General features: G+C 49.0%; 1 long non-coding RNA gene across 7 annotated transcripts in view; it reads right to left on the bottom strand.

The window, feature by feature from the left end:
* The window catches only part of LOC125282093 (uncharacterized), a 99,500-nt gene extending 80,575 nt beyond the window's left edge, over nt 1–18,925 (bottom strand). For 4 of the 7 annotated variants that reach the window (XR_008959630.1, XR_008959632.1, XR_008959633.1 and 1 more), the window contains exons 1-3: nt 18,782–18,925; nt 17,075–17,190; nt 14,075–14,172 (exon numbers count right to left, since the gene is read on the bottom strand). This is a non-coding gene — a long non-coding RNA (uncharacterized LOC125282093). The remainder of the gene's footprint in view (nt 1–14,074; nt 14,173–17,074; nt 17,191–18,781) is intronic. The other 3 variants (XR_008959634.1, XR_008959635.1, XR_008959629.1) reach the window with 3 other exon arrangements.
* Between the last annotated feature and the right edge of the window lie 747 nt (nt 18,926–19,672).

Below are 19,672 nucleotides of genomic sequence, written 5' to 3' on the forward strand. Positions count from 1 at the left end.
CGCCACCTACTATGGCCATACACTAGAGACACAAAAGTGCAAGAAACAAGGCCCCTGCTCTCATGGGGTTCCATTATTGTAGGGGAGGAGAGAACCAATAAAGCCAATTAAGTACACGGACAATTGCAAGGTCAAGAGAGATACGTGTGATGAAAAAAGCAAACAGAATAAGGGTGTTGGGAGTGGCAAGAAGTCTATTTTGGATGGGCTGGTCTGGGAGGGCCTCTCTGAGGACTTGACAGTTGGGCAGAGACCTGGGTGAAGAAGAAAACAAAGGAGAAGAATGACCAGGACAACATTCCAAGAAATAGGGAAGGAAACCACAGAGTAACACATAAATTTGGCTTTCCTGCCATCTGCTTCTCTTTTTATTTCCTAACAGCCTTTCGTTCCTCCAAAGGATATGAGCACCTCTTGAATGTCTTTGTCCTGATACAAAAATGAAAATAAACGTATCTTTGAAATACAATACATCTTTTGAGGAAGGTGCCAGACCAGCACTGTTTCTCCAAACACTATTGTGCCTAATAATTTCATTTCTTCAAAGGAAGACTTCCCAAACTTATCTAGGTGTAATGCCAAACCTGTTTACAAAAGTACATTCAAGCTAGAATTAGTTTCACAAAAGATATTGACCAGTTACTAGATAATTTTATAGAAAAAAAAATACTGTCAGTCCCTGCCCTTCTGGCAAGAATGCGAACCACTGACTTAGAGAAAACTATAGTTTAATTTCATAACCTTTTAAGCAATGAGGTTGAAATGTTGAAGTGTCTATTTGGATAAATATTTCTATTTATCCAAATATTCATTTTCAATTTCATGGTCTTTTAGACAATGATACTGATATTTTTAGAGACCATTTTAATAAATATTTGACACTGAAGTGGCCAGTGTCAATTAAGGGCATTCCAGTTGACCCCAAAAGAAACGACTCTGCAACAACACCTGAGAACATTACATACTAACCTGTTCAAAACCGTGAAACACCCAGACTTCAAACTTGCCATGAATGATACGTTCTGTGAACAGCCAGATTAATTACAAAGCTAGCATATGGAGAGATCTGTCCCTGTGAAATACACTATCTTAATTCTGAAATCAGCTTTACCTGGATGCATTCATCTCCTATTCAGACAACGCAAAAAAACTAAGACTTACAGATTCTACAGAGATTCCTAAGGAGACAACTCAGTGTAATCCAATTTCAAGCACCATTAGCCATCTGCACAAGCAAGGACAGGTTTCCCTCCAACAGCTGAGGATGCCGTGTACCCCTGGCCACATCACACCACTGAACCTTCCCCCAAAGGTCCAGCAGAGAATGCCACTTCTGACAACTAGTTACCCGAGAAAAAATTACCAAAGTGAGAAACCGGGAAAAGGTAAGCTTCGGTACACGCCAGCCGAGCAAGAGGGGCGCTCAATTTTGAGTTCTATGCAGATCGGAGGCCAAGAATCCGGACGCTCTCTGGCTCTGGAGCCTGCCTTTCCATGTCCCACCTCTTACGTGAGAGGCGTCCAGGAGCCTCACAAGGGACGCCCCCCACGCCCTCCTCTACTCTCCAACGTGGGTTCGTGATTGCCCCCTGCTCCCAGCCCCTGGGAAAGACGCTGGTCCAGCCGGTCGAGGACGGGGTACCACTGGCTCACCTGGGAAGGGTAAGGGCACGGGGCTGGGCGCCGCGGAGGGCCAGAAAAGGACACCAGGGGAGGAAAGGGGACAGTCGGGGGCCCTCCCGCAGGCAGCTATCTGGGGAAAGGATGCCCACGGGCGGCACCAGCGGGCCAGGTGAGGAAGAAGGATGGAGGAGAACTGGAAGAGGGCACGAGAGAATGCAGGGTAGACGTGGGGCGCTCCTGCAGGCAAGAAACTTATGGAGGGGCGGGGGGCTTAAGGGCTGCCTCCGGGCCAGGTAGGGGGCCCCGCCCCTGCGCCCTGCCTTCCCTGCCCAGCGCCCGCTTCATGCCCGCGTCCGCGGCGCAGCGCGGCTCTGCCGGCCCCTTGCCCGCCAGCCGCAGGTTCTGCTTCAGGCGGCAGTCGGCGTCCAGCGCCGCGGCGGCTGAGCCGGAGGAGGACGAGCCCGAGGCCGCGCAGCGCTCATGCTCCAAGGCGACGGGCTCCGTCCGCTTCCTCATCCCGCGGCCGACAGGGCCAGCCGCCGACAGCGTCCGCGGACCTCGCCCGCCCGCCCGCGCTGCAGTCGCCGCGACTCGCAGGAGCAGCTGCTGCCCGGAGCCCGCAGCCCCTCACATCCCAGCCCCAGGCCTCGGCGCCCGGCTCTACGGACCCGCGCCTGGGATCAGGTCGGCCGCGCCTGTCAATCAGCGCCAGGCTCCCACCGGCCCCGCCCCCTCCATGCTTCCGCCGGGAGCGCGCCCAGCGTCCCCGGCGCCGACCTGCCCCCATTTTGGAGAAGGGCGGGCGAAGCCTCATACACCATGTACACAGTATGATTCTGTTGACAGGAAACCCCTGGGCAGGCAGAACTGAACTGAGGGGGCGAACGCAGCAGTTGTCAGGGGTCAGGGTGAGAATGGCAGCAGGGGTTGCGGCAGGGACTGTGAATACTAAGGACACGAAGGAACCTTTGGGGGAAATGATAATGGTCTGTGTCTCAATAAGTGTTTGGGTTGCAAAGGTGGATGCGTTTGCCACAGTTCAGTGAATGTATACCTGAGTTATGTGCAGCTGGTATAGAAATTTTACACTGAAGGAAAAATACGCTAAACAAACAATGAACTCTATCTAGTAAACAATATGCACGCTGAAACACATAGGGTGAGGTATACTGATATCTGCACTTTGAAATACAGCCTAAAAAATAAAATGGATTACTATATGGAGAAATGGATAATTGGTTATTTACGTGAGAAAGCAAGAATAATAACACATGATAGGTAAAATCCAGGGGGTGGAGGAGTCTATGGATGTTAACCATAAATTTTTACAACTTTGCCATTTGTTTGAAAATTACCATAATGAAACGTTGGGTACAAAAATAAAGATGAAGCTAGATTTCAGAAGAAAAGAATAATAAGACAAAAGGGAGAGTGAGCCTTCCGAAATGGTTACATGAAGACAATGGAGCAATTTCTTCCATAGATCATTATAAAAATCAGACAAAATCACTAAAACCAACCATCTGAAGGAACTGGAAAATGACCAAAGGCAGGCAAGCACTTGAGAAGAAGTTACTGTCAGAACTGTCCCTGCATCTGGTACAAACCAGGGAGTGTTTGTCACTTTCCTGCCTGGCAATACTGTGAGCCCCAACTCTGGGAGGGCAGGACTGCAGCCCTACCGTACCACCTTAATGTGCAGCACACTGGCTATAAATTTAAGGGGGAAATTTTGGAAACAAGAGGGCTGCAAAATGCTGAGCTCCAAGGCTGAATATAAATACACTGCCCAAATCCCTGGCAGACAGTGAAATGCGCATAGGCAGGACAACCCAGGAAGCCCAGAGGCACAAACCAGAGGTGAATGCTCTCCCCTGAACAATGGAGTTACCCCAGGACATCTGCCAGTTTGCTGCTCCTCTGACTAAACGTGCTTCCCAACCCAGGGCGAGCTCTACTGGCAGAAAGCAAAAGTCTTACTGGCGTGAGGTCTCAGAAGAAAGAAATGGGGGCTGGAGGACCAACTGATATGTAAAGGAGGGATGCTGGAAGCAGGGGAACCCCAAGATAAACCCCCAAATCTGAGAATACATTCTACTCCAACCTTTGACTAACCACCGAAGTAGAAAGGTGCATGTGAGACTGCGAAAGAAAGAGAAGAGAAGGGAAGAAAAATGCATCAACTGGAAGCCAATGAAACTGATCGGAGACTGGTCGGCTCCTACGAACACAACAAGATGTTTGCATCTGGAGCAGAGCTGCACAAGCACGTGCACACACACAGGAAGCGCTGGGAAGCAGTAATACCTGGCAGCAAAGGAGCACACCTCCCACTCAGATCCCGGCCTCTAAATTCCATCTCCCACCAAAAGGAACCAGGGAATCTTGGAGAAATAGCTGATTGCACCACAGGGGCAGAAAAACTACAAGAAATGCTGGGAGTATCTTACTGTGCCAAAAGGAAGGTCGTGCTCAGAAAAGAATGGGGACGTGTCAAAACAACACAGGAGATGATTTGGAAAACCAAATTAGGGGGCATTCCAGCATCAAAATGAATGAGAGTTAAGGACTATAAGCCCCTGAATCAAACAAGAATCCGTGAAGTACTAGTGGGTGAACAACTGAGTGAGTCAACAAAGGAGGGGAAACTCTCCTTAAGGGAGAATGCCAGCTGACAGGTGAGAAGAACAGCGTCCCCACTGCACGACTACCTAGCAATAACTAGTTCAAGCAAGAATCATCCGTGGGGGCGCCAAACGATCAGTTTAAAAGCTCAAAAGGTCACAGAGCCTCAAATATTTCCCTACAGATTTCCTCATTCATTACAAAGGATAAATGCTAATTTTAGAGAGCAGACACCAGGCAGATGCCGCCCTAACTTGATCACCTGAGATCAGTAATTCTCAAATTTTAGAATACATCAAAATCATTTTTCGGGCTTGTTAAAAACATAGACTCAAGCCCTAAGTTTCTGACTTAGCAGGTCAGGAGTAGGGTCCAAGAATCTGCAGCCCCACAAATTCCTAGATGTTAACCTCACCAATAACAGAACAAGCCGGCATCATGTGCCATCCTGAGACGAATAATGGATATGAGAAATGATATGATGCCCTGAGAAAGGCACAGCACCACTTCTCTGATAGCCTGGCCCCCAAAATGCGTAATCTGAGTTTAATCATGAGAAAACATCACAGGAACCCAAACGGAAGAAAGACCTACAAAACAATTAGAACAGTCTCCATGATGTTCTCGAGAAAGGCTGAGAAACATATCCAGACTAAAAAGACCATAGAAACATCAATAAATACCACATGTAATTCTAGACTGGGTCCTGTATGGGGGAAAACTACTGTAATTAACAGAGCAACTGTGAATATGGACTGTAAACTACAGAATGGCCCATGTTAAATTTGCCAATTTGATAACTATACTGATTATTTTGGGCTATGTAAAAAGTCCTTGTTCTTTTTTTTTTTTTAAGATTTTATTTATTTATTTGACAGAGAGAGACAGCGAGAGAGAGAACACAAGCAGGGGGAGTGTGAGGGGAGAAGCAGGCTCCCAGCAGAGCAGACAGCCCGATGCAGGGCTCGATCCCTAGACCCTGGGATCATCACCTGAGCCGAAGGCAGACGCTTAATGGCTGAGCCACCCAGGCGCCCCAAAAGTCCTTGTTCTTGGTAAATACTTATTGAAGTACCTAAGAGTAAAGGGCGTGAAGTGTGCAACTTACTCCCTTCCAGTGTATGAAAATAAATGTGCCACGTGTACTTCTATATCCAGAGGTGGGGGGAGGGGGCCATGCAGGCTAATGTCACAAAATGTTAACAACTGGTCAATCTAGGTGAAGGGTATTTGGAAGTTGCCTATACTACTTACAACTTTTCCATAAAAACACACAAGGCTTCATTTTAAAACAAAACAAACAACAACAACAAAAAAAACAAGGAGTAGCAAATTAGAAAGGGTGGTGGAAGGGCGTTCAGAGGCTGCCCGCCACACAGCCTCATATTGAGGAAAATGGCAGAAGCGGGGCCACCACACGCTGAAAATGACAGGTGTTCGTACTGAGGATCCTGAGTCATCCAGAAAAGCCCCAAAAGAGTTTAATATCTTTTAGTACATTTTGTTTAAGATGACCCGTTAAGTACCCTTTTGAACCACAAGAGAAAACAAACACGGTTAAACACTTTTCAAACTTCATGCTTCACATCCGTTTTTCTTCTATTCTACAAATACAACTTCTCAGTGGAACAGCGAGTCACACTGTAAGCTGTTCGCAGACATCCCCCCACGCGGGCGGGCCGTCCAGCGGCACACAGCGCTCACACTGGGACCCACACAGCGCCCCTGCGGCGGCACGGTGACAACTGCAGCAGGACAGCCACCTGGCGGACAGCAGCTGGAAAGGTCGCCAGTTGTAAGAAGCATCCCAGCAGGGGCCAAACCCTCAAAACCAGTCAGCGCACAGATTCCCACAGCAAAACACAGGGACAGTCAGACGAGAACAAACGCAAGGCAGAACAGCCTACTCCTTCTGTTCCCAAACACGACGGTCACGGAGGCCGTTAGTGCATATTGACTACGTGATGACCATTCAGAGGACAAGGTTACCAGAGACAGTGAAGCCAGCGCCCAGACCCCAGAGCAGCGCACGGGATAAGCAAACATAAAGCAGCTCAGGAAGGGCCTCTTACACTGCATCTTACTGTATCAGATTCCATTATAACCACACACGGCAATATCCTCTGATCGCAAAATAAGGAAGATCTCATCATTTAAATGAATGGCCTTCTTATTGTCTATAGTCAAATTTTGATTTTTAAATGAAAAGTAAATACACAACTTTCCACTCTAATCCCCTTCCCTGCCCACTGTTGTGGCTTTGCTAAGAAGGGTTTATTAGGAAAAAATGCTGAACAACTGCTCTGCAGGACATCGCAAAGCACCACATACTAATAACAAGCGACCCTCTTACATACTGTGAAGAGACCTGACTCGCAACTACAATGAAGCCTTACGTTTAGTGAAGCTAACTTGTATTATTTTCTGTGTACATTCTTAGGTCTAGCGGTTTGAAATATAATCATACCCTACAGTTACAGCTGATTAAAGACACAGCTGAAGACTGTATAATTAAGTTTGTCATGAATCAAAGAAAACATTTTTTATTAATTTTTAAAGCTAGTAAAACTATTTTTCTCCACAGCTACAAGAGCTTGAACAACATGGAAGGAATCTTAAAATAATTTAACTGATAAAACATCTTTTATTTATGCTAATTACGTGACATCCATACTACATAACCATGTTATACAAAAACAAACCACATTATAAAGCCTTCAGATCGTGAATAAGAATATAAAAATCAACCAAAGACTCCAAGATCCTATGTTTTCACAAAGTGTCTGTGCTACAATCTATTTCATTTAAACTTTCAGGATACCTAATCCAGAAATATTAAATTTAATCCACTGGAAAGAAAAAGGGAGCTCAAGCGTGGGTATAAATGTGTGTGCCTGTGTGTGTGTGTAATACCTACGTGTGTGTATATACATAAGTCATCCACCTTTTTTTGGGTTTGGCTTATTGAGGTAAAATTTACATACAGTAAAACACTGTTCGCTGGGTTCTGACTGACACAGTCAGTGTATGACCACCATCACAGGGCAGACATGGCCCACTTCCATCACCCACGAAGCACCCTCACGCCCTCCTGTACTCAGTCCTCTCCTCCCCTAGCCTCAGCCCCCGGCAACCACTGATCCAATCTGTTCCCATAGTTTTGCCTTTATCCGAATGTTATCAGGGGGGAACCACAGTTGTACAGAGCTCTGTGTTTGCCCGTAACAGAACGCTCTGGACGCGCTCCTGTTTTGCTGAGGATGTCAGCAGTCAGTGCCTCTGTGTTGCTGTACAAGTACTGCCCCACCGCACAGGTGCACCGCAACCTGTTCACGCATTTCCCACCTGACGGACCTCCGAGTTGTTCTCCATCTTCAGTAAAGAGGAATAAAGCTGCTATAAGCAATCATATGCAGGCCTTTGTGTAGAGATAAATTTGCATGTCTCTTGGGTAAAGGCCTCCATGTAGGACTGCTGGATCGTATGAAAAGTATATATTCAAGTTTATAAGAAACTGCCAAACTACTTTTTCAAAGTGGTTATAACCCTTTGCATCCCCACCAGCAAAGCGCGATGTAGTTCTAGCTGTCCCACAGCCCTGCACCTGGGCACTGTCCCCTTCTGCTGCCTTGTTCTGTGGGAATGGGAGGCATTCTCACAGGACTGCAGCGCTACCCACTGCGGCTGTCACGGGCACTTCCCTAATGAGGGATGACGGGGAGCGTCTTTTTGTGTGCATGTTGTTACCTACAGGAAATGGATGAAGTATCTACTCAAAGTTTCTCGCCATTTTTTCAGTTGAATTTTTTGCTGAGACACCTATCCTTTTTAATAGACAGTTTATCAAAGAAGAAATGATGGAAAGTTTGTCTATTTTGTTAAAGCACTTAGAATTCATGAGCAGGAGACACAAATCTAACATGTTTCCTTGCCATCGCCACTCCCAACGCCCCACTTGCCCCTCCCCCCGGCAGATAGCAACGATATGCCAAAGCAGGTAGAAAGAAAGAAACATCCTCTCTCCCCCTTAGTCAGAGTGTAAGAAGCACAGGAAAAGCTGCCTGCCTACTACTAGGGTCAGAAACAGACCTATTTTCCCATTTTTACAAGTATGGGATGAATCCATAATCTTTCTTCAGTATGAGCAGAAACACCAATGACGGGGAACCACGTGCAATGGTTGGCAACACTAGTGACAACGCATCCCGACGTGGCGGAAGCACGGCTGGCACGTGACAATACTGAGGGTCTGCAGACCGCTCGGTGGGCGGCAGCCCTCCCCCTCTCTATCACAGGCAGAACCCGCACACAGGAGCACCACGTGCACTTCAGAGCAAGGGCTAAGCTTTCATGTCAAGGAACAGGAGAGCCTGCCACCACCACGTGGAGCCTCGGGCAGACTGTTATCTGGCTCCGGGCTCTCCTCTGCAGCGTGGGGACAGTAATCACTACCTTGTTATTATAAACACTACACACAACTCAAAACACACGATGAATGACACACATAAACGGCAGGTATCACAATTCTGACGACTTCCCTCACGTAGAATTCCTGAATCACAAACGTAACTACTATTGGCAAGATAAAGGGTGTCCTGCGCAAAGCCTGGAGCATAAAGCAGAAGCTTCAGGAAGCAGGTAACATTTGGACACGGCGGACCCACTGAACTAAACACAGGCTCCTGACCGTCCATGAGAATAGCCAGGCACCCACATAAAAGGTGCAGCACATTTACGTAAAAGGTGCCCTGCAGTTGGCAGTCCTGAAAGGCACTTACGGACTTTATTTCCTATAATCCCGCCTCAGCATTTCAAACTGCGCGATGCTTCTTCTCAAAAGAAACCAATCCACTCACTCTTGGTTCTGCACCAACTCGTTCCCGAGTTCGCGACGGGCCTCCCTAACTGGGCCACGGAGACAGGGCTGCGCTTGCCCGCCTCCGCAACACCGCGGCCTCCCTGCACACCATCCTGCGCATCCAGCTAGACACAGAGCAGCCTCTGAAACGTCCTGTGGTCGCTCATCCTGCTCCCGCCTGACGACCGCAGCGGGGGGCTGCACTGGTCACTCCTGCACGATGACTGGCTGGGCCGCCTCAGTGACGGGATAGTCCATAAAGATGTTTCCATGAACAAATACATGGAATCAACAGTTTAAGATTATCTCTTCGATTTAAGTGTCTTGATATATCCTATGCGCACGTTTTAAGAAAATATTAAAATTTATGACAGGGGCCCCTGGCTGGCTCAGTCAGTAGAGTGTACAACTCTTGACCTCGGGGTTGTAAGTTTGAGCCCCACACTGGGTGTACAGATTACTTAAAAAATAAAATCTTTCAAAAAATAAAAAATTTACGACAGATGTTTAACGATCTGAATGTCACATTTTCCATGGAAATCTATTTAAAGGTCTTAAAGGAAGAGTCAGTAACTAAGTTAACATGTACCACCTAGCGAGGCGCCACAATACAGGCTTTGTAGGTTAACAAAAAGTAACCGATCTCGTCCCGCTCTGCTTTTTCTCACCTTCTCCACCCAGAATGCCTTTCCCCAACTACCGCGAGCCCCACTCACCATGCCCGGACCTGCTCCCTCAGGAGGACACCGTCCCCCTCCCTCTGAGCTCCCCATCACTGTCTTCCCCATCAGGATTCTCTACCCGGTCTCGCCTAGTCCTGCAGGATCTGCCCTACGCACCTCAACCCTGCTACCATGGGAGAGTAACCTGTCCAGCATGCAAGAAAACAGATGTCCCTGGGGGTGAAGAGAGAAGGAATACACATGAGCAGATGGCAAATTTTATTAAGAGGCCTTACTGTCAGGGAGAGTGAGAACTCTTAAGAATATCAAGCAAACAGAAAAAAAAAAAAAAAGTGGCAACTGTTAAGCTCAAGAAAACAGGAAAACAAAAAGTTGAACTAAAAGGGAATATAATCATGCTACATTCACCAGCTCAATAGTGAGCAACATTAACAAAGTCAAAACAATTCACCAAATTATGGCTCTAAACAAAATTTGTGCTACAAATGTGGGGGAAGATGGGAGTTCAAAATGTAACTTTGTCTAAAAGTGACGCATCGATGGCCCTGCCTCTACATAGATATTGCTGGGAACCGTGGACAGAAATACTAAAAGAAACAGATAAGCAGGATTCCAGGCAGCTCTGGGAGGCGGATGGTGGAGGCAGGACAGGAGCCCGCTGGGTTCTGCATGAATCATTCAACACTCTTTTACTTTTGAACACATGCACCTACCACCCTCTGATAGAAGTGAAATTTCTAAGTAAGAAAAAGAAACAGAATCTCTAACAGAAGCACTTCCAGCAGGACATAAGCGTTTTCCTACAACTTTTCAACCACGCTACCCCCTTCCCCCCTTCAACAGTGTCTCTCCACCCTCAGGACACAGGGCGGCTAAGGACAGCGTGCATGGCCTGAGACCTGGCGTCAGCCTGCCGGCTCCATACTCTTGAGAAAGCTACTGTAAGCTCTGAACCTGACCTTTCCCCGCCCGTGACATGAAGACACCACCACGGACCTCAGGGACCCGGCTGCGTTGCTCTGCACCCAGACGGCGAGTAAGTGTGAGGATGACCGTACTCCCTGGACCTAAGTCACCCAGATGCAATCTGTCTCACTACCCTCTCCCCCTTCACACCACCGTCCAGGCGGGCTTTCATTCTGACCACGCCCCCACACTGCGCCCGAGCACTTGCCAGAGTGTCCTCCAAGTCGCCACACCTGAAGGCCAAACCTCAGTCCTCATCATGACCTTTCCTGACACTTCAGAGAGTTGATCACATCCTCCTCCTGGACACTTCTTCCCTTCTTCCCATGGTGCCAGTGCTTGTGGTCTTCTTCACACCTGCTCTGTGCCAAACACTGCTCATGTTCGTCCTTGAGCACTCGATGGCAGAGTGACCCGAGGCTCAGGCTTGCTTGTCTTCTCTGTGCTCACTCCCTCGGTGACCACAGACCGTCACTGCGTTTTCATGGCCACTTCCAGCTCAGACTTCTCTTCCAAGCTCCAAATGCCTATTTACAACTGCCTACATGACATCTCTACTTGGATCCCGAACAGAATCACAAACTTAAAATGCCTACAGTGAGCTCCCCATCTGCCCCTCTAAACCAAGTTCCACCCACAGCCTTCCCCCCATCTAGTTGCCCAAGCCAAGAGCCTTCTAGTCAACTCAACTCCTCCCTTTGCCCTCACACCCCTTATCCAATCTGTCAGCAAATCCTACTGGTTCTGCCTTTGAAATACATCCAAGGCCCAACTGCTTCTCACCACCTCGTTTTCCTGCTCCAATCCCAGCCTCCGCTGCTACTCACCTGGTTCCCTGAACAGCGTGCCGACAATCTCCTGGCTGTCCTCTACTCTCCCCCACCCTCCAACCCCCACCACCAGTGTCTATTCCCAACACACTAGCCTTTCAAACCTCAGCCGAATCTCAGGGCTCAACACTGAGGGAGGGACAGCTGCCCTCCGGAGCCGACAGCCAGCACCGCCTTACCCTAGCGACTCTTTGTTTAGACAAACAGCCCCAGAACCTCACAGTTCAATCTATGTCGATTGCTCTCAGCTGCCCTGACGCTAAATAACCTATCTTTATTCACCAAATGGGGGGTTTCAGATGGGTCTCCGGGCAACCTTCCTTTCTGTCTACTGCCTCCGCACACCCCATTAACCCTGAAAATAATCTCCATACATATTTCAGCAATTCAACTCCTCCAAAACTTTGCTTTGCTTTCCTAGAATTCTGATTGTAAAAAACCTCCATCCCAAGTTATGCCTTAAGAATGCAACACCCCAAAACAAATCAGGAACCAAGAACCTGATCCATCCTGCAGGGGCTTAAGTGGACCAGGGCACTCAGGTACATCAAGGGACCCGGATCTCAGAGGAACACCATTAAGTCGATGCTGTACAAAGCCAGGCTTACTCGTGTGGCCTCACCAGTTGTCCAGAATTGGGGGAAACAATTATAGAAACACTGGTTATAAGGTATTTTTCCTGGGTTTACATATTTTCAAACAGGGGTAGAGGGGAGGGGAGGGCCAAACTAGAAGCAGCAGATTATATCCCGGTGCTCAAAGTTCCAGTGAGCCAAGAATGGGCTCTCAGTTCCCTGTCAGGCCTTCGTTCCGCTGCACATCACATTAAGAAGAAAAATTTTGTGTAATTTCTGCTAAATATGAAACTGTCTTGGGCTCTACCATGACGAACGATTTTTAATAGCTAATGCTGATGAAAAGTTATACTTGATATTCTCCCTCTTGTTTGGATCCAGTAAGAAAAGAGAACTTATTTTGTGGCAAGCATTAAACACTACTTCATCCAGCATTTAGTGAAAACTACCCATGGGTCAAGCAGAAAACATGCAGAAACGAAATAACAAAATCTTTGCCCTTAAAGATGCAGAAACAGACTTGTACCCAATAAATATAGCCCACTGGTACAGGAAGAAACATCGAAATGTGCAGGGAGGGCGGGGAGGAGACAAGGGATGTAAACAGCTGGGCATGGCCTTCTCCAAAAGACAGCAGAGTCACACCTGGCACAGCACACAGAACAGGTGCCTCTCGTAGCCAAGAAAGGGTAGAAGGAATCAGAAAAAAGGAGCAAGACTTCCAGGCCTTACTTGGAAACTGAAACTTCGTGACACAATTTTCCTTCCCTTCCCTAATACCTAATCCTGGCAGAAACAAAAGTGGGTTTGGAGGAGAAAGGAGAACAAAGGAGGAAAGTGAACTGACCCCCAGAAGGAAATGGAAAAACAATCCAGGGTTCTGCCCCTCGGACATCTAAGACAAAGACACTTACCAAAGTCAAATTCAACGTAATTATAATGATTCTGAATTCTGAATCCATGAAGTCTAAGTTTATGGGGCTTTTACACCGAAGCAATGTATTGCTAAAATCTTACCAATGCTAATACCACAAGACAGATTGATGAATCTTCTATCAACGATCTGTCCTCGATTTACCACTAGGCCTACCAGAAAGAGCAGTCTTTGGAAATAAGACAAACTGGAATAGAATCTCAATTCTATAACCTCCCAACTGTGGAGTGCAGCACAAGTGCCAAGGTTACAAATGAACAAATCACAAATAACCCAATCTCTGGGGCTTAGTTTTCCTCTCATTAAAGTGGGGGAACTGCCACCGAATAGCAATTGCTAACATTTGTGAAAGCTGAGCACATTTCACATTTCTTACGGCATCCACCACAACCCTGGGAGAGCACCCTTTGTCAGAGGAAAGAGCTAGGTTTAAGTAGTCAGTGAAGAGTTGGCATGGAGAGAGAGCTAGGTTTCGGTAGTTAGTGAAGAGTTAGTAAGTAAGCAGCCAAGCCAACATCTGAATCCAGAGCCCGAAAGAATAAAACAGGAGTAAAAAGCACAGGCTCCAAAGCCAGACTGAGTCTGAATCCCAGCTTTGCTTTTTACTAACTTAGTAACCTTTAACCTCTGTTTCAGTTATGCAAATGTGAAACAGGGGCAAAGGGTAGCCTCATTCAGGGGATTACTGCCAGAGACTCACTGAGGAGCTGGATGGCCCAGGGCTGACCCTGTTGGGGCACTCTTCTAGGGCACATGCTGCTACTGTCACAACTATCAGGGACAGCACTGTCATCCTGCCTGCCTCTCTCCACACATAAAAGGCACTAAACAACTAATATTTCTTCCCTCACCTACTCTGCAAAATCAACTAGCTTTTATTTGTTTCTAGTATACGTCAAAGAAACCTTAAGACAGATGAAAGAAAAATCAAAACAAAAGGAAAAACCAAAACACAAATGTAGCAAGAGAATTATACTCACAGTTCTGAAGGCCACGATAACTCTGTGAAGAAATCAAACGTGGGTTTAAACGTAATGCTCCGGGTTTCTCTTTCCTCTTTCCATAGTCCTCAGAGAACCTGACAAGGAGAGACAACATGCGCATTAAAACCCCCTTCCTTTCACTTCTTGAAGCTCTACTGAACTCACCCCTCAGCCAGTTCCATCACCTCCCACGCAAGCCTACTGGGCAACGCCTGGGATGAGGGGTGAGAAGAGGGCACCACGTCCCTGTCTTCAAACCTATTTCTACTTAAGAAACACACAGGAAGGAGCGCCTTGGTGGCTCAGTCGTTAAGCGTGTGCCTTCGGCTCAGGGCGTGATCCCAGAGTCCTGGGATCGAGCCCCACCTCAGGCTCCTACGCTGGGAGCCTGCTTCTTCCTCTCCCACTCCCCCTGCCTGTGTTTCCTCTCTCACTGGTATCTCTCTCTGTCAAATAAATAAATAAAATCTTAAAAAAAAAAAAAAAGAAAAGAAAAGAAATACATGTGTAGCAACTGGAAACTATTCAAACATATCAAAAATCATAAATTAACAGGGTGTGGTTGGCTAATAAGTGCACGATACAATGACAGAGTATAGACATCTGTTCCACTGCCTTCCATCAAAACTATACTAAAGAGATATTTTTTAAAAATGTTCTAAACAGGGGCGCCTGGGTGGCTCAGTCTGTTAAGCATCTGCCTTCAGCTCAGGTCATGATCCCAGGGTCCAGGGATGGAGCCCCAGGTCAGGCTCCCTGCTCAACAGGGAGTCTGCTTCTCTCTCTTCCTCTGCCCCTCCCCGTTTGTGCTCTCTGCTCTCTCTCCTGTGCATACACTCACTCCCTCAAATAAGTAAATAAATAAAATCTTTTTAAAAAATGTTTGAAACAGCACAGGGAGAACTGAAAGGAGAAAAAAGCCAAGATTTTTGAAGTACTGGGGAAATCTTCTAACATGGAAGATTGAGACCCAAACAAAAAAGTAAAAAGAAGAAACCTGGAGGAGACAGAAACTATAAAAGACTGAAGTAGAGTAAATGAGGCAGCAGGCCCAAGAAAGCCAGGTCCTAATTCAGCAGTGGAACACACGGAAACCACTTACACTTGCACAGCAGTGTCCTAGAAGACCAGAAGTGGCAGCAGCAGTGTAGACAGAACGGGGATAAAGAAGGCATAGCCCCAAATACAGAGGAGCCGGGGAAGGCCATGGAAGCTGAAACCAGAACCTCAACGCCGGGCACAACGTGACACCCCCTCACTCTGAAAGAAGATGGGAGGGGGCATTCCCCGGAAAAGTAGAGGCATCTATGGACTGAAGTCACCCTGCCCAGCTGCACTGAACAGAGCTGGACTTAATGACTGTATATACAGTGAACAGTGAATTCTCCAGCTCTCCTACAACAGACCACACACGCACACTGCTGGCTTCCAGATTCTGAAGTCAGAATTGTGCCGGAAAGAGACTGGAGAATATTTCTGGGGAATCTGATCAGCTCCAAAAGACAGATCTAAAGATACTAACCCTGGGGACCCCCAACACATGGCCCACCCAGAATACCCTGATGTAAAAGTCAAAGGGCCCCACCACGTCAGACAGGAGAAGGAAGGAAACAACCTAAAAGAAACAGAGACTATACAAACTATCAATAATATAGAGATAAGACAACACTGCAATCAATAAAGAAAAACAGGATGTTCTTCTAGAAAAATAGAAAAAGAGCTCTTGGAAATCTAAAGAACCTTTCTGAAATCAGAAATAATAAACTAAAGAAAAGGTTAAGTCAAACTGAAGTCATCTCCCTGAACAGAGAATAAAGAGACACCCCCCCCCCCAAAAAAAGGCAGAAAAGGAGGAGCAAAGGAAGGAAGAAGAAGAAGAAAAGGGTATTAAGATAATTACAACCTTTGCCCAGGACAGCCAAGTTCCGGATAATAAGACTTCCAGAAAAACAAAATAAGGAAAAGCAAGAGAGAAAACCTCAGCACAGTAATGCCAAAGAGTATTCCCAGAACTAAAAACTCCCAGTTGCCAGAATGAAGGGACCCGCTGAATATGCAGCACAGTGGATGAAAACCGACCACACAAGGTACACCATCACGATATTTCAAAAGACTTGGACAAATTGTAAAACTCCTACAAGCGTCTAAAGATGGGAGGGGAAACAAGTTACATACAAAGGAAAAATGAGAATAGCTTCTGAATTCTAAAACAGTAACATGAAAACAAGAAGGCAATGGAGCAATCTTTGAATTTATGAACAAAAATGAATTCTAATACAGAACTCTATACCCAGCGAAACCATCAATCAAGTTTCAATCATGCATGGTCCCAAAAGGTTTGCCTCCTAAGCATCCTATGTCAGAAAGCCCCTGGAGAAAGTCTTCCACCAAAACACGAGCATCAACAAAAAATGAGCAAGGCATGAGCTTCCATTAGAAGGGATAAGGGAATCCCCAGGACGACGATGAAGGGAGATTCCAGAATGGTGGCTGTGTACCAGGAGAGAGGGAAACAAGTCCAAGCCGGAGCAGTGTTGCTCAAGAGGAGGGCATGCTGAAGGCTGTCTTCAACTTGTCCAAAAACACTGTACTATCTTTTTAAAGTAATTAACGCCACCAAAAGGAAGAAGTCAGTGAAGAAAGACAAAGACAAGAGTTGCCACAAACATAAAATCCAACTCTGGACAAAAGCCAAACGATGAGAACAAAGGAACATCCAGGGACAACACAAGAAAAGACCGAAGGAGCAAGCAGCTCAGAAAAGAAGAGAACGGAGATCTCCAGGAAACTGTCTGCCAGAAATCAAATGTGAAGAAGAGATGAGTCTGTATGACCATGAAGAAAAATTACTAAGAGGCTACTGGAAGGTATGGGGAAAATAGGTCTGGGGTAGGGGGTAAATTACAATAGGTATAAAAAGGGTTAAGAATGTGGGGGACTGAAGAAAGATGAGTACCCGTCATAATGCCCTGGGCGCACCTCTATCACGGGACTTACCCACTGTACCATCATCACTGACTGACTTCTCTGTCTCCCTCCCTCGGCTGCAAAGACCTTTGGAGAGGATCATTTCTCATCCAGTTATCACCCTGCAGAGTCCAGTACAACGCCTGCTACAAGAGTATACACAAAAGCAAAGGTTTTTTTTTATGTTTTTGCATTTATTTGGTTACTGAGTATCTACTACACATACCTCCTATCCTTCCGGAGAACTAAAATTCAAAGACATATGGGCCTTGCTTGCCTTTAAAGAGTTACAACTTTTTTTCACACCTGAGAAAACAAATATTTCTCCTATATCCTCATTCTCCCCAAAAGATGAAAAGTTCACCAGGGGCTTACAGAACTTTAATAGTCTGGCTATCACTAATGGATATGGAACCCAAGACCTGATGACACTTGCTTGACATTGTACGCATTGCGTAATATGAAAAGAGTGCCGGCTTGGGTATCAGGACACCTGCTTTCTAGTACTTTAGAATTACTCCTTTTGAAGAAGAGAAAATCCCAACATTCTACCTAAGAATCCCAGCGTTGGTCGTCTTAAGTACAGATCCCCAAATCCTTACACCGCCTTCAGCTTGAATGTATTTCAACCAGTTCCCATAATTACTACATTACTATTATCTTAGTCTCACTGCCAAAAACCCAGCTGCAGGCTAACTATGCAAGAATGAGACACTGTTGAAATGACTTAAAAAAAATTTCTTTTTACCCTTAGTGCATTAAGCTAAATCCTCCAATTAAATAAAACCAAGTAACACACACACACACTCCTCCTCCTGAGAAAAGAAAGGAAAGGAGAGAGAAAGAAACAGCAAGTCCTTCTTCCACCTAAGCCAGCAGCAGAGCTGGGGGCTGGGTTGGGAAGAGGGGTAAACTTGGAGGCACAATGAATCAACGAGGTCTCCGGGGCTTTCGCCCCGAAAACCACAGGGCCACAGCAAGTTGCGCGCCAGCTGCGGGGAAGGAGCCCGCGCGGACCCGGGTGCGAAGCCCGCCCTTCCCTGAGGGCCAGTGAGTCCCCATATAGGGTCAGGGCTATTCCCCCGCCCCCCCTCCAGGTCCCCAAGGATTTCCCTCTTCCTCCTCCTTCCTCTCTCCCCCCTTTTGTTTTTGAGGCAATTGGCCGGCTCCCAAGGAAGCCTGCTGGCCTCCCCAAGCCTCCGGCCTCCCTGTGCGCTCCGGCCTCGAGCCCCTCCGTCTCTCCGAGACCCCCGAATCCACCAACCTCCCCATCTTTCAGGAACCCCCCCAGGCCTTCTCATGTCCCCCAAACCTCCCCGTTTACCCGAGCCCCCGGCCTCCCCTCGTCCCCAGGCCTGCCAGAGCCCACCGACCTCCCCACAAGTCCGTCCTCCACCCAGCGCCGTTCTCCCAGAACCCGCCCCCTCGTCCCCCTTCCCTGGCCTCTCGTGTCCCCCCCGTCCTCCCGGAGACCCCCCAGTCCGCCCCACATCTCCCGACCCGCCCGCGCCCCGGTCCTCCCCACAGCGCCGTCCTCCCGGGGCCCCTCCCTCGTCCTCCCCACTTCACCGGCCTCCCCACATCCTCGGCCTCCCGAGCCCCGCGCGGGAGGGGCCCGTCTCCGCCATATCCGCCGCGCGGACCGGCTGGTTGGCCCCGCTAGGCCCTGCCAACCCCCAGCTCCAGGAGCCGGCCCGCCCGCCCGCGTCCCGGCCCCCTCCCCAGGCCCGCACTCACTCGGACCGCGCGGGGCGCCAGGAGGCGAGGGCAGACCACTCCGAGGCGGCGCCGCGAACCGACAAGCGGTGCTCCCTCCCACGCCTCACGCCGCGGGCGCACAGCGGTCCCTGCGGCGGCGGCGGCGGGCTGGCGGCGGCGGCGGCGGCGGCGGCGGCGGCGGCGGCGGCGGCGGCGGCGGCGGCGGCGGCGGCGGCGGCGGGCTGGCGGCGGCGGCGGCGGGGGGATTGCGCCCTCAGGGCGTGCTGCGTCGGCGCAGGTCGCGCATGCGCGGCGACCGGCTGAGGCGGGCTTCACCGCCAAGGCGCGCGCCCGGCCGCGTCCCCGCGCCGAGCTTCCGCCCCCCCCCCCCCCAGGACCGGGCATGCGCCCGGCGCTCCGCGCATGCCCAGCAAGCCACAGGGCTACGCTCCCGAGACCGCGCCGGACAGTCGCGCCGGGCATTCAGGACTGCGACGGACTGAGCGCGCGTGTGGTGGCCGAGTCCGGGGAAGCCTCGGCGGGGGCCGGGAGGGGCGGCCCGCCGAACTGAGGTCCCGGGGCTCCCACCGGCGGCACTCTGGGCCGGCGGGGTTGGACCGATCTCGGGGAAGCCCTCCCACCCGCTGCCCTGCCCCCCACAGCCCGGACGCGGCCCCTTTGCAGGGCCTCCCTAGCCCGCCGCCCTGCAGCCCAGCCCCAGGGCCGGAACCCGCGCAGTCGCGCCCCGCAGTGGGCCGGGGCCTGGCCCGAGTCCTCACGCGTGTCTTCGCCAGACTTCCTGCCCACCCTGAGGAGTTGGGTGTCCCGGGCCCCTCTGCACACAGGAGAGTGAGGCTCAGGGGTGTGTTCCGTGGCATCACAGCTAATGCTGGGCTGTACTTAGATTGGAACCTGGAAGACGGCCTGAAA

This window comes from Ursus arctos, unplaced genomic scaffold, assembly GCF_023065955.2.
Source record: "Ursus arctos isolate Adak ecotype North America unplaced genomic scaffold, UrsArc2.0 scaffold_16, whole genome shotgun sequence".
Lineage (NCBI taxonomy): Eukaryota > Metazoa > Chordata > Mammalia > Carnivora > Ursidae > Ursus > Ursus arctos.